Raw genomic sequence first — 12,291 nt, forward strand, 5'->3', positions numbered from 1 at the left:
TGGCTAATTTTTGTATTTTTATTTATTTGTCCTTTTTTTTTTTTTTTTTTTTTTGAGACGGAGTCTCGCTCTGTCGCCCAGGCTGGAGTGCAGTGGCGCAATCTCGGCTCACTGCAAGCTCCGCCTCCCAGGTTCATGCCATTCTCCTGCCTCAGCCTCTCCGAGTAGCTGGGACTACAGGTGCACGGCACCACGCCTGGCTAATTTTTTTGTATTTTTAGTAGAGACAGAGTTTCACCATGTTAGCCAGGATGTTCTCGATATCCTGACCTCATGATCCACCTGCGTCAGCCTCCCAAAGTGCTGGGATTGCAAGCGTGAGCCGCTGCGCCTGGCCAAATTTATTTATTTATTTATTTATTTATTCATTTATTTATTTTTGTGCTTTTTTGGAGACAGAGTCTCACCCTGGAGTGCAGTGGTGCGGTCTCAGCTCACTGCAACTACTGCCTCCCAGGTTCAAGCAATTCTCCTGCCTCAGCCTCCCAAGTAGCTCAGATTACAGGTGCATGCCACCATGCCAGGCTAATTTTTGTATTTTTAGTAGAGACAGACTTTCACCATGTTGACCAGGCTGATCTTGAACTCCTGACCTCAGCTGATCTACCCACCTCTGCCTCCCAAAGTGCTGGGATTACAGGCATGAGCCACCGGGCCCAGCCAACAAATTTAACTTAACTGAAAATATATAAATAATGTTTTCCTACCAAATGTTAAAGCACCAGTTCTCAGAGTGTGGGTTGCAGACTCCTAGGGTTCCTGAGATACTTTCAAGCGAACTGCAAAGTCAAAATTATCTTCACAATAATACCAAGATATTATTTGTCTTTTTCCCTGTGTTGACATTTAAACTAATGATGCAAAATAATTGTAGGTAAAATTTCTGGCTCCATAGTATGACAAGGCAGTGGCACAAACTACATATGTGGTCATTATATGCTTCATCTCCCTGCTATAAAAGTTAAACAAACAAACAAACAAACACTTTTACTTAAGAATGTCTTTGAGGCCAAGTGCAGTGGGTCACACCTGTAATCTGTAATCCCAATCCATTGGGAGGCCAAGGAAGAAGGCTCAATTAAGGGCAGGATACCAGTCTGGTAACACAGCGAGACTCTGCCTCTACAAAAATATTAAGAAATAAAAATTTAAAAATTAACCAGGCACAGTGGCACGTGCCTATGGTCCCAGCTACTCAGGTGGCTGAGACAAGAGGATTGATTGAGCCCAGGAGGTTGAGGCTGCAGTGAGCTGTGATAGCACCACTGCACTCCAGCCTGGGTGACAGAATAAGATGTGACTCTAAGAACAAAAAGAAAAAAAAAGTTAAAATGGAGAAAATTGTAAAGCCACAGTTTGGCTATCAGTTGTTCTTTCAAATAAAAATGATGTTACATTTGACTGGGCGCAGTGGCTCACACTTGTAATCCCAGATACTGTGCCTGTGGTCCCAGATACTTGGGAGGCTGAGGCAGGAGGATCACTTGAGCCCAGGGAGGTCGTGGCTACAGTGAGCTGTGATTGTGCCACTGCACTCCAGCCTGGGCAACAGAGAGAGACTCCATCTCGAAAAAACAAAAAAAACAGCCTGGCATGGTGGCACGTACCTGTAATCCCAGCTACTGAGGAGGCTGAGGCAGGAGAATCGCTTGAACCCGGGAGGTGGAGGTTGCAGTGAGCCGAGATTGTGCCACTGCACTCTAGTCTGGGTGACAGAGCAAGATCCATCTCAAAAAAAGACCCATTCCCAAGGTTGAGATTTAACTAATAATTTTTATTGTTATATCAAGGACATCACCTCCATTTAATTTTTAATTTTTCTTTTTTATTTTTTTAACACACAGGGCGTTGCTTTGTTGCCCAGGCTGGAGTGCAGTGGTGCAAACACAGCTGACAGCAGCCTCAAACCCTGAGCTCAAGCAATCCTTTCCACCTCAGCTTCCCAAGAAGCTGGGACTACAGGCGTGTGACACCATGCCCAGCTATTTTTTTTTTTTACTTTTAAAATTTTTTTGTAGAAATGGGAGTCTCACTATATTGCTTAGGCTGGTCTCGAATTCTTGGGCTTAAGCAATCCTCCTGCCTCGGCCTCCCAAAGTTGTGGGATTATAGGTGTGACCACTGCAGCCAGCTTTAATTTCTAATATGGTAAGTATTGATAGCTCTTTGGGATGCTCAATAATTTTTTTCTTCTCTTTTTTTTTTTTTTTTTTTTTTGAGACGGGGTCTAGCACTGTCACCCAGACTGGAGTGCAATGGCGTGATTTCAGTTCACTGCAACCTCCGCCTCCTGGGTTCAAGAGATTCTCCTGCCTCAGCCTCCTGCGTAGTAGCTGGGACTACAGGCACCTGCCACCACATCCGGCTAATTTTTTGTATTTTTAGTAGAGATAGGGTTTCACTACATTGGCCAGGCTGGTCTTGAACTCCTGACCTCGTGATCCACCTGCCTCAGCCTCCCAAAGTGCTGGGATTATAGGTGTGAGCCACCATGCCCGGCAATAATTTTTTAAGGTATAAAAATGTCCAGAGATCAAAAAGCTCAAGAACCACTGCTTCAAATACATAAATGATATCAAATTATTTATATTATTTCAAAATTACTTTTTAAAAAATTCAACACAGAGCATAAGCTCCATGAAGCAGAGGTTTTTCTTTTTGTTTTATTCATTGTGGAAACTAAGTCCCTAGAACAATGCCTGGAACATAGTGGGTGTTCAATAAATACTGATTAAATGAATAAAGAATTATATATTTGGGTCCATTCTGATACATGGACCTCAAACTCATTCTACTGTTCAGTATTCTATTATTCCTGAAGATGAAAAATCGCAATAACAATTCTATTAATGAACATTAATGAACATTTGTTCATAATTTTTCATGGACGTTTTTATACACAGGTTAAGAGTTTCTCCAGGGTATATACCTAAGAATGAAACTGTAGTAAATAAATCTTCTGGCCAGGCACGGTGGCTCATGCCTGTAATCTCAGCACTTTGGGAGGCCAAGGCGGGTGGATCACAAGGCCAGGGGATCAAGACCATCCTGGACAATATGGTGAAACCCTGTCTCTACTAAAAATACAAAAATTAGCCAGGTGTGGGGGCGTGCGCCTGTAGTCCCAGCTACTCAGGAGGCTGAGGCAGAAGAATCATTTGAACCCGGGAGGTGGAGGTTGCAGTGAGCCAAGATCACACCACTGCACTCCAGCCTGGGTGACAGAGCAAGACTCCATCTCACAAAAACAAAACAAAACAAAACAAAACAACACTAGTCTTCATGTTGTTCTTTTCTACCAGCAGAGTTTGAAAGCTTCTCTTGCTCTACAGCCTCAGAATCTAGCATTTTCACCCATATGGTGGGTATAAAATGGTATCTCATGGTGGTTTTATTTTTTATTTGCCTGACTACTAATAATATTGAACACTTCGTCATGTGTTTACTGGCCATTCTTAGGCCCTCTGTTCTGAAATGCCTGCTCATTGGCCAGGCGCGGTGGCTCATGCCTGTAATCCCAGCACTTTGGGAGGCCGAGGCAGGCAGATTACTTGAGGACTGGAGTTTGAGACCAGCCTGACCAATATGGTGAAACCCTGTCTCTATTAAAAATAAATAAATAAATACAAAAATTAGCAAGCCGTGGTGGCGGGCGCCTGTAGTCCCAGCTACTCAGGAGGCTGAGACAAGAGAATTGCCTGAACCCGGAGGCAGAGGTTGCAGTGAGCTGAGATCGGGCCACTGCACTCCAGCCTAGGCGACAGAGCGAGAGCCTGTCTTAACAACAACAACAAAAAGATTTGCACTCAATTTTGTGTCTTCTGTATTCTCTATCACGTGACCCTTCCTTATCCCCAAATCTTAAAAATATTCTATTATTCCCTCTCCTCTCTCTCCTTTCCTTTCTCTCTTTCTTTGTTCACAGTAACATATCTCAACACATTACATCACTCTGATTACCCAGCTCATTCTTCAGCTCTATCCATCTTACTGTTTTCTCCTCCTATTGCATTCTTTATTTCAATGTTTATATTTTCCATTCTTAATATTTCTACTTGATTCTCTTTTATTATTTCATGTTCTTTTATTTATTTATTTATTTATTTATTTATTTAGAGACAGAGTCTTGCTCTGTTGCCCAGGCTGGAGTGCAATGGCGTGGTCTCAGCTCACTGCAACCTCCATCTCCTGGGTTCAAGCAATTCTCCTGCCTCAGCCTCCTGAATAGCTGGGACTACAGGTGCCCACCACCATGCCCAGCTAATTTTTTTTATTTTGGTTTTATTTATTTATTTATTTATTTTGAGACAAAGTCTCACTCTGCTGCCCAGGCTGGAGTGCAGTGGCAGGATCTCGGCTCACTGCAACCTCTGCCTCCCAGGTTCAAGTGATTCTCCTGCCTCAGCCTCCCAAGTAGCTGGGATTACAGGTGCATGCCACCACACCCGGCTAATTTTTTGTATTTTTAGTAGCGACGGGGTTTCACCATGTTGGCCAAGCTGGTCTTGAACTCCTGACCTCAGGTAATCTGCCTGCCTCGGCCTCCCACAGTGCTGGGATTACAGGCATGAGCCACTGTGCCTGGCCTTCTCTATTTGGAATGTTTTTAATGTTTCCATTGAGCATATTCATTCTGCAGGAATTTTGTAGATAATCTTTATTAAGCTGAGGATTTTTTTTAGCATAGTAAGAGCTTTTATATTGAGTGTATTGATTTTACTATGTACTTTTACTGCATTTACTAAGATCATCATATAGTTTTTCCCTTCTAATCTATTCATATGATAAATTATATTTATAGATTTCCTAATAATGAACCAAACTGCATTTCTAGGATAAACCCAATTTGTTTATAATGTATTTTATTTTTATACATTCCAGGATTAAGTTTGTTAATATTTCCTCAGCATTGTTTGCACTGACATTCATGAGTGAGATTGGTCTGAACTTTATTCTTAAACTAAGGTAAAACTAGGAAAATATTCCCTTTTTTTTTTTCTTTTGAGACAGGGGTCTCACTTCGTTGTTTAGGCTGGTTTCAAACTCCTGGGCTCAACTGATCCTCCCACCTCGGCCTCCCAAAGTGCTGGGATTATAGGCATCCACCATGCCATGCCAAGGCTATTAAAATTTCAAGGTACTAGGGAGCAACAGTTGTTAGGGAAGCTCTGTCTTCATTTGTCTGGGTTCATGCCTTCCTTCCTTTTTGTGCTTTTTGTTGTCCATTCATTTTTCTCCCCTAGCATTTAAAGTTTTCAGCTATCTAGACTTCCATATGGCTAGTCTTGTTCTTTTTTTTTTCTTCATAAAGATTCTTTCTTTGAGGATTCCAAACATTTATTTTAGTCTTTTATCTTTCTATAAATTCATCTCATCTGCAGTTACTTCGTTTTCTTTTCCTTTTCTTTTCTTTCTTTTTTTTTTTTTTTTTTTTTTTTGAGGCAGAGTTTTACTCTGTCACCCAGGTTGGAGTCCAGTGGCGTGGTCTAGGCTCACTGCAACCTCGGCCTCCTGGGTTCAAGCGATTCTCCTGCCTCAGGCTTCCGAGTAGCTGGGACTGCAGGTGCCTGCCACCACACCCGCCTAATTTTTGTATTTTTAGTAGAGATGGGGTTTCATCATGTTGCCCAGGCTGGTCTCAAACTCCTGACCCCAGGTGATCCGCCTGCCTTGGCCTCCCAAAGTGCTGGGATTACAGGCGTGAGCCACCATGCCAGGCCTGCGGTTACTTCATTTTCTGCTTGTTGTGATTGGTGAATTTGCTGCCTCTCAATTTCAACAAGGCTTCTGAAGTTTGGGTTGCAGCCTCATTTGCAATGGGAGGGTTTTGTTTTTCTTTATCCTTTCCCTTCCCTGTGTGCTCACCCTCCCTCTCCAGCAGAGTTACTCCTGCTTCCACCCGGCTTCCAGAAACCCATCTCACAATGATGTCTAGGGCCCCTTCCCATAGACACATTGGGGACACTGCAGCCTCAGTGGCAGATTCAGAGGGAGGTTTCTTTCAGCATCCTGTGGGCTGCTGAAATCTGTCTTTCCCTCCCTGAACCAAGCACTTTGTCTAAGTCAGAGTCCCAGGCAGAGATCCCCTGCAGTTTTATTTTTTGCTTCCATTCCCAATAGTGGAGCGCCACCCCTGTTGCTGGCTTCAGACAGGAGGCTAACTTGGCTTCTGTCTCTTGTGGAGCATTTTAATCTCATTACCCTAAAAAAGCTGAAGATTTGGTGGCCATGTGAACCCAGTGCCCAAGTGCCCATGGCTTCAGCCATTTCCCTGCTTTCACCTCCACAGAGTTGCTCATTTTTGAGCATGGCTTGGTCTGTTTAGTTTTTCCTTATGTTTTATCTGCAATTGCTTTGGGTAAGACGCAGACGTTTCTGTTGACTTATTAGGCTTGTTATGTATTCCACTGCAAATGACAAATTAACACTTAGTGGCTCAAAGCCACAGTCATTTTATATATATATATATATATTTTTTTTTAAAGGCAGAGTCTCACTCTGTCACCTAGGCTGGAGTGCAGTGTCATGATCTTGGCTCACTGCAATCTCTGCCTCCCAGGTTCTAGCAATTCTCCTGTCTCAGCCTCCTGAGTAGCTGGGACTACAGGTCCCGCCACCATGCCCAGCTAATTTTTTGTATTTTTAGTAGAGACAGGGTTTCACCATATTGGCCAGACTGGTCTCAAACTCCTGACCTCAAATGATCCGCTGGCCTCAGCCTCCCAAAGTGCTGGGATTACAGGCATGAGCCACCGTGCCCGGCCTGTATATTATATTACATGATATTCTATTCTATTCTATTATAGTCATGATGTGCTTCGTCTGGGGAAGTCTCAGCTGGGTGATTCTTATTTTCAAAGTGGCATCAACTGAGGTCACTTTTTGGTATTCAGTTGGTTACACAAGTTAGTCTCGGGACCTCAAGATGCTGGTGGTGATGGCTAGAAGGCTGGAATCCCCTGGGCCTCTTGGCTAGAGTATTTACATGAAAGATTTCTTTCATGACAGCTCAGGACTGAGAGTGTTCCAAGAGATGAAAATTGAAAGCAAATATTTTCTTAATGCCTGGGCCAGGAAAACGGCCCAAAGTTGCTCTGCTAATCAATCACAAGCCTCCCCATATTCAAAGAGAGGGGCTTCAAGGAATTTGTGGCCATATTTCACCTGCTACCCTTGCTTATTATTATCCCCCCGCCTCCGCCCAGGACTTTGAGATCCTTTAGGGCAGAGATCATGTGTAATGTCACTGTTGGATCCCAGGGATCTTCAACGACCTGGCTCACAGTGATGTTACATAGGATTGCCGCCAACTACATCCTGTGTGTACTCCCTTCTTCCCTTCTTTGAAAAAAGAATAGGATTGCTGGGTCAAATGGCACATTCTTCAGTCAGTTGAAACACACTACCAAGCAGCTCTCCAACTAGGTATCTCTGGTCAATGTTTGTTATTATTATTTTTGTTTGTTTGTTTTTTTGAGAGGGAGTCTCGCTCTGTCGCCCAGGCTGGAGTGCAGTGGTACAATCTCGGCTCACTGCAACCTCTGCCTCCCAGGTTCAAGTGATTCTCTTGCCTCAGCCTCCCAAGTAGCTGGGACTAAGGTGCGCACCACCACACCCAGCTAATTTTTGTATTTTTAGTAGAGATGGGGTTTCACCATGTTGGCTAGGCTGGTCTTGAACTCCTGACCTCAGGTGATCCGCCCACCTCGGCTTCCCAAAGGGTTGGGATTACAGGCGTGAGCCATCATGCCCAGTCCCACTGGTCAATTTTTAAGATTATCTTCATGCTGGGTGTGGTGGCTTACTCCTCTAATCCCAGCACTTTGGGAGGCTGAAGAGGGCAAAACCCTTGAACTCAGGAATTCAAGACCAGCCTGGGCAACATGGCGAGACCCCATCTCTACAAAAAATAAAAAGAAAAAAATTAGCTGGGTGTAGTGGCACACACCTGTAGTCCCAGCTACTTGGGAGACAGAGGTGGGAGGATCACTAGAGCCTAGAAGGTTGAGGCTCCATTGAGCCGTGATAGCACCACTGCACTCCAGTCTGGGCGACATCGAGGTCTGGTCTCAAAAAAGAAAATAAAAGAAAACAAAAAGATTATAATCATGCTGTGGCTCATGCACTAAAATACAGTGAATGCATCTCCCTTCTGTTCAGGCAACTCAAACTTCACATACAGAAAACAGAACTAGCACCCTGGATGCCAAACCAGCCTCAAGAGGGCAGGAGAGAGGGAGCAAAGGCCCATTGCAGTTCAGCTGGGGCTAGGAATTTGAACTACCGGGCATGGTGCAGGCAGCTCTGTGTCTGCAAAAGCTTGTCCTGCAAAGACCCGACTGACTTTCTCCTTTGGCCTCAACGCTAACACAGAACACATAAATCCAGATGGTAGAGGAGGATGTTTCTACAATTTGCAATGACATAAAGTATATTTATATACTTCGCAATGGTATAAAGTAGAGGTTCACTGGTGAGCCTGAGAACCTACCCACCATTCATAGCTTTGTGTTTCTAAGAAAATGCCTACATACCTTGTTATACTGTTACAGAAAAAATTATTCAACGATATGTGTTAAAGCATGATCAGAAAGACTCTACCCAAGACCATCGTTATAGACACAGGAACCACTGCAATGAAGTCTTGCAATGGGAGCGAGAGATTGGGCTTAACTCCAAACATGGCCAAGTGTGGGGGCCAATGGATGGGAAATTACTAAGAGGAAGCATCAGTGGTAAGGCGGATTCTGGCTAAACTGACCTAATGGGATTCTTGCTGAAGACAAGCCCGGGTAATCAGACATCATCAGGAGTGGAGGATGAGAAACCTGATCAGATATGGAGGTGATCCCATGTGGAGGATAAGGGGTTCTTGCTAAACTGACTTAGGAGGGTTCTTTGCTAAAACTGGATTTTACAAGGAAGTGCATAGGGGGGCTTAATAGAAGATCCAGAAGCCTGACTAAAGTTCGGCAATGCAAAGAATCTTTGTCAGTACATACCCACCTTGAAAACCAGCCATGATGGTGCAGCTAATAACATTTACTGATCCCATTGTTTGTATCAGGCACCATTCTAAGCATCTCTTACGCATTCTCTCAGTTAATCTCGACGATAATCCTCCGAGGTAGGTACTATGCTTATTTCTGTTTTCCAGATGAGGGAATAGGCTCAGAAAAGTGAAGCCATTTGTCCAAGGTTACACAGTGAGTGAGGATAAGGAAAGCCAAGGCTTCTATCTGTCCCCCCAAAATATTTGAATCTGAAATTCAGGATGCTAAACACCATGCTTTCTGAGATTTAATGTATTAGTATGATCAAATCTTAGGGGCAGAGGGTTAAGGATAGTCCAGTTATTCAGTCATATACCCCTATGACTAAGACAAAGCCTAATGTAGGGTGGACTTCGAATAAAGGTGTATTGAATTAATAAATGAAGGAGGCTGGGCGTGTTGGCTCACACCTGTAATCCCAGCACATTGGGAAGCCAAGGCGGGTGAATCATAAGGTCAGGAGCTCGAGACCAGTCTGGCCAACATAGTGAAACCCTGTCTCTACTAAAAATGCAAAAAATTAGCCAGGTGTGGTGATGTGCGCCTGTAATCCCAACTACTCGGGAGTCTGAGGCAGGAGAATCGTGTGAACCTGTGAGGCAGAGGTTGCAGTGAGCTGAGATTGTGCCATTGCACTCCAGCCCGGGTGACAGTGTGAGACTGCATCTCAAAAAATAAATAAATAAATAAATAAATAAATAAATAAATAAATGGAGGAATATTGTCACTGAAAGACCAGTCTGAGCAACATAGTGAGACTTCATCTCTACAAAAAAAAAAAATTAAGTAAGCTCAGTGGCACAAGGGCACAAGTCTGTAGTCCCAGCTACTGGGGAAACTGAGGCAGGAAGATGGCTTGAGCCCAGGAGTTCGAGGCTTCAGTGAGCTATGATTGCATCACTGCACTCTAGCCTGGACAACAGAGCAAGACCCTGTCTCCAAAAAAAATGATGTAACTTAATGCAATGAAAATCACCTCTTGTATGGATAGTTCTTCAAGGTTTGTTTGTTTGTTTGTTTGTTTGGAGACAGAATCTCACTCAGTCACCCAGGCTGGAGTGCAGTGGCGCGATTTCGGCTTACTACAACCTCTGCCTCCCGGTCAGTTTAGGTGATTCTTGTGCCTCAGCCTCCTGAGTAGCTGGAATTATAGGCACACACCACCACGCCTGGCTAATTTTTGTATTTTTTGTAGAGATAGGGTTTCATCATGTTGGTGAGGCTCGTCTCCAACTCCTCAAGTGATTTACCTGCCTTGGCCTCCCAAAGTGGTGGGATTACAGCATGAGCCACGGTGCCTGGCCTGTTCTGCAAGTTTTGATAAACAGTTTTTTTTTTTGAGACGGAGTCTTGCTCTGTCGCCAGGCTGGAGTGCAGTGGCGCGATCTCAGCTCACTGCAACCTCTGCCTCCTGGGGTTCAAGTGATTCCCCTGTCTCAGCCTCTCGAGTAGCTGGGACTACAGGCGTACGCCACCATGCCTAGCTAATTTTTTTTTTTTTTTTTTTTTTGAGACGGAGTCTCACTCTGTCACCTGGGCTGGAATGCAGTGGTTCGATCTCGGCTGACTGCAACCTCCGCCTCCTGGGTTCAAGCGATTCTCCTGCCTCAGCCTCCCGAGTAGCTGGGATTACAGGCCAGGCTTGTCTTGAACTCTTGACCTTGTGATTCGCCTGCCTCAGCCTCCCAAAGTGCTGGGATTAGAGACTTGAGCCACCATGCCCGGCTGCTAATTTTTTGTATTTTAGTAGAGACGGGGTTTCACCATGTTGGCCAAGATGGTCTCAATCTCCTGACCTCGTGATCCGCTCACCTTGGCCTCCCAAAGTGCTGGGATTACAGTCATGAGCCACCGCGCCCAGCTGACAAACATTTTTTATTTTATTAATAAAACATGTTTTGTTAATAAAATAAATTAACAATTTTATTAATTGTGTAACTATTCCCATAAACAAGATATGGAATGATTCTGTCATGCCTCCAAATTTCCCTGTGCCTCTTAGTAGTAAATCTCTGCCCACCAATCCCCCTGGCAACCACTGATCTTTTTTCTGTCCTTAACAGTTTTGCCTTTGCAAAAATGTCACATAAAGGGAATCCTGCAGTCTCTAGACATTTGAGTCTGGCATCTTTCACTTTGCATAATACATTTGAGGGTCACCCATATTATTGAGTGTATCCACTGTTCGTTGCTTTTTATTCCTGAGTAGTGTTTAATTCCTGAGTAGTGTACCACAGTTTATACCCTCCCAACTTGAGGAGCATTTGGGTTGTTTCCAGGTTTGGGTTATTACAAATAAAACTGCTCCAAATATTTCTGTTCAGGGTTGGGCACGGTGGCTCATGCCTGTAATCCAAACACTTTGGGAGGCCGAGGTGGGCAGATCACCTGAGGTCAGGAGTTCAAGACCAGCCTGGCCAACATGGTGAAGCCCCATCTCTACTAAAAATACAAAAATTAGCCAGGCATGGCAGCAGGCACCTGTAATCCCAGTTACTCATGAGGCTGAGGCAGGAGAATCACTTGAACCCAGGAGGCGGAGGTTGCAGTGAGCCGAGATCGTACCACTGCACTCCAGCCTGGGTGACAGAGCGAGACTCAGTCTCAAAAATAAATAAATAAATAAAAGAAATAAAACTTTTGTACAGGTTTTTCTGTGAGTAAACTTTTCACATTTTTTTTTTTTTTTTTGAGACTGTCACCCAGGCTGGAGTGCAGCGGTGCCATCTCGGCTTACTCCACCTCTTGGGTTCAAGTGATTCTCCTGCCTCAGCCTCCCGAGTAGCTGGGATTACAGGCACCCACCACCACGCCCGGCTAATTTTTTTTGTATTTTTAGTAGAGACGGGGTTTTTCCATGTTGGCCAGGCTGTTCTTGAACTCCTGACCTCAAGCGATCCACTGCCTCAGCCTCCCAAAGTGCTGGGATTACAGATGTGAGCCACCGTACCCAGCCTAGCCATATTAATAGATGTGTAGAAGTATCTCATTCTAATTTTAATTTGTACTTCTCTCTCTCTCTCTCTCTCTTTCTCTTTTTTTAACAGAGTCTCACTTGGTTCCCCAGGCTGAAGTGCATTGGTGCAATCCTGGCTCACTGCAGCCTTGAATTCCTGGGCTCAAGCAATCCTCCAGCCTCAGCTTCCCAAGCAGCTGGGATCACAGGCACACACCACACTCAGCTCATATTTCTGACTAATGATGTTGGGCATCTTTTCTTTTCTTTCTTTCTTTCTTT

This window comes from Hylobates moloch, unplaced genomic scaffold (genome assembly GCF_009828535.3).
Source record: "Hylobates moloch isolate HMO894 unplaced genomic scaffold, HMol_V3 SCAFFOLD_19, whole genome shotgun sequence".
NCBI classification, from domain to species: Eukaryota; Metazoa; Chordata; class Mammalia; order Primates; family Hylobatidae; genus Hylobates; species Hylobates moloch.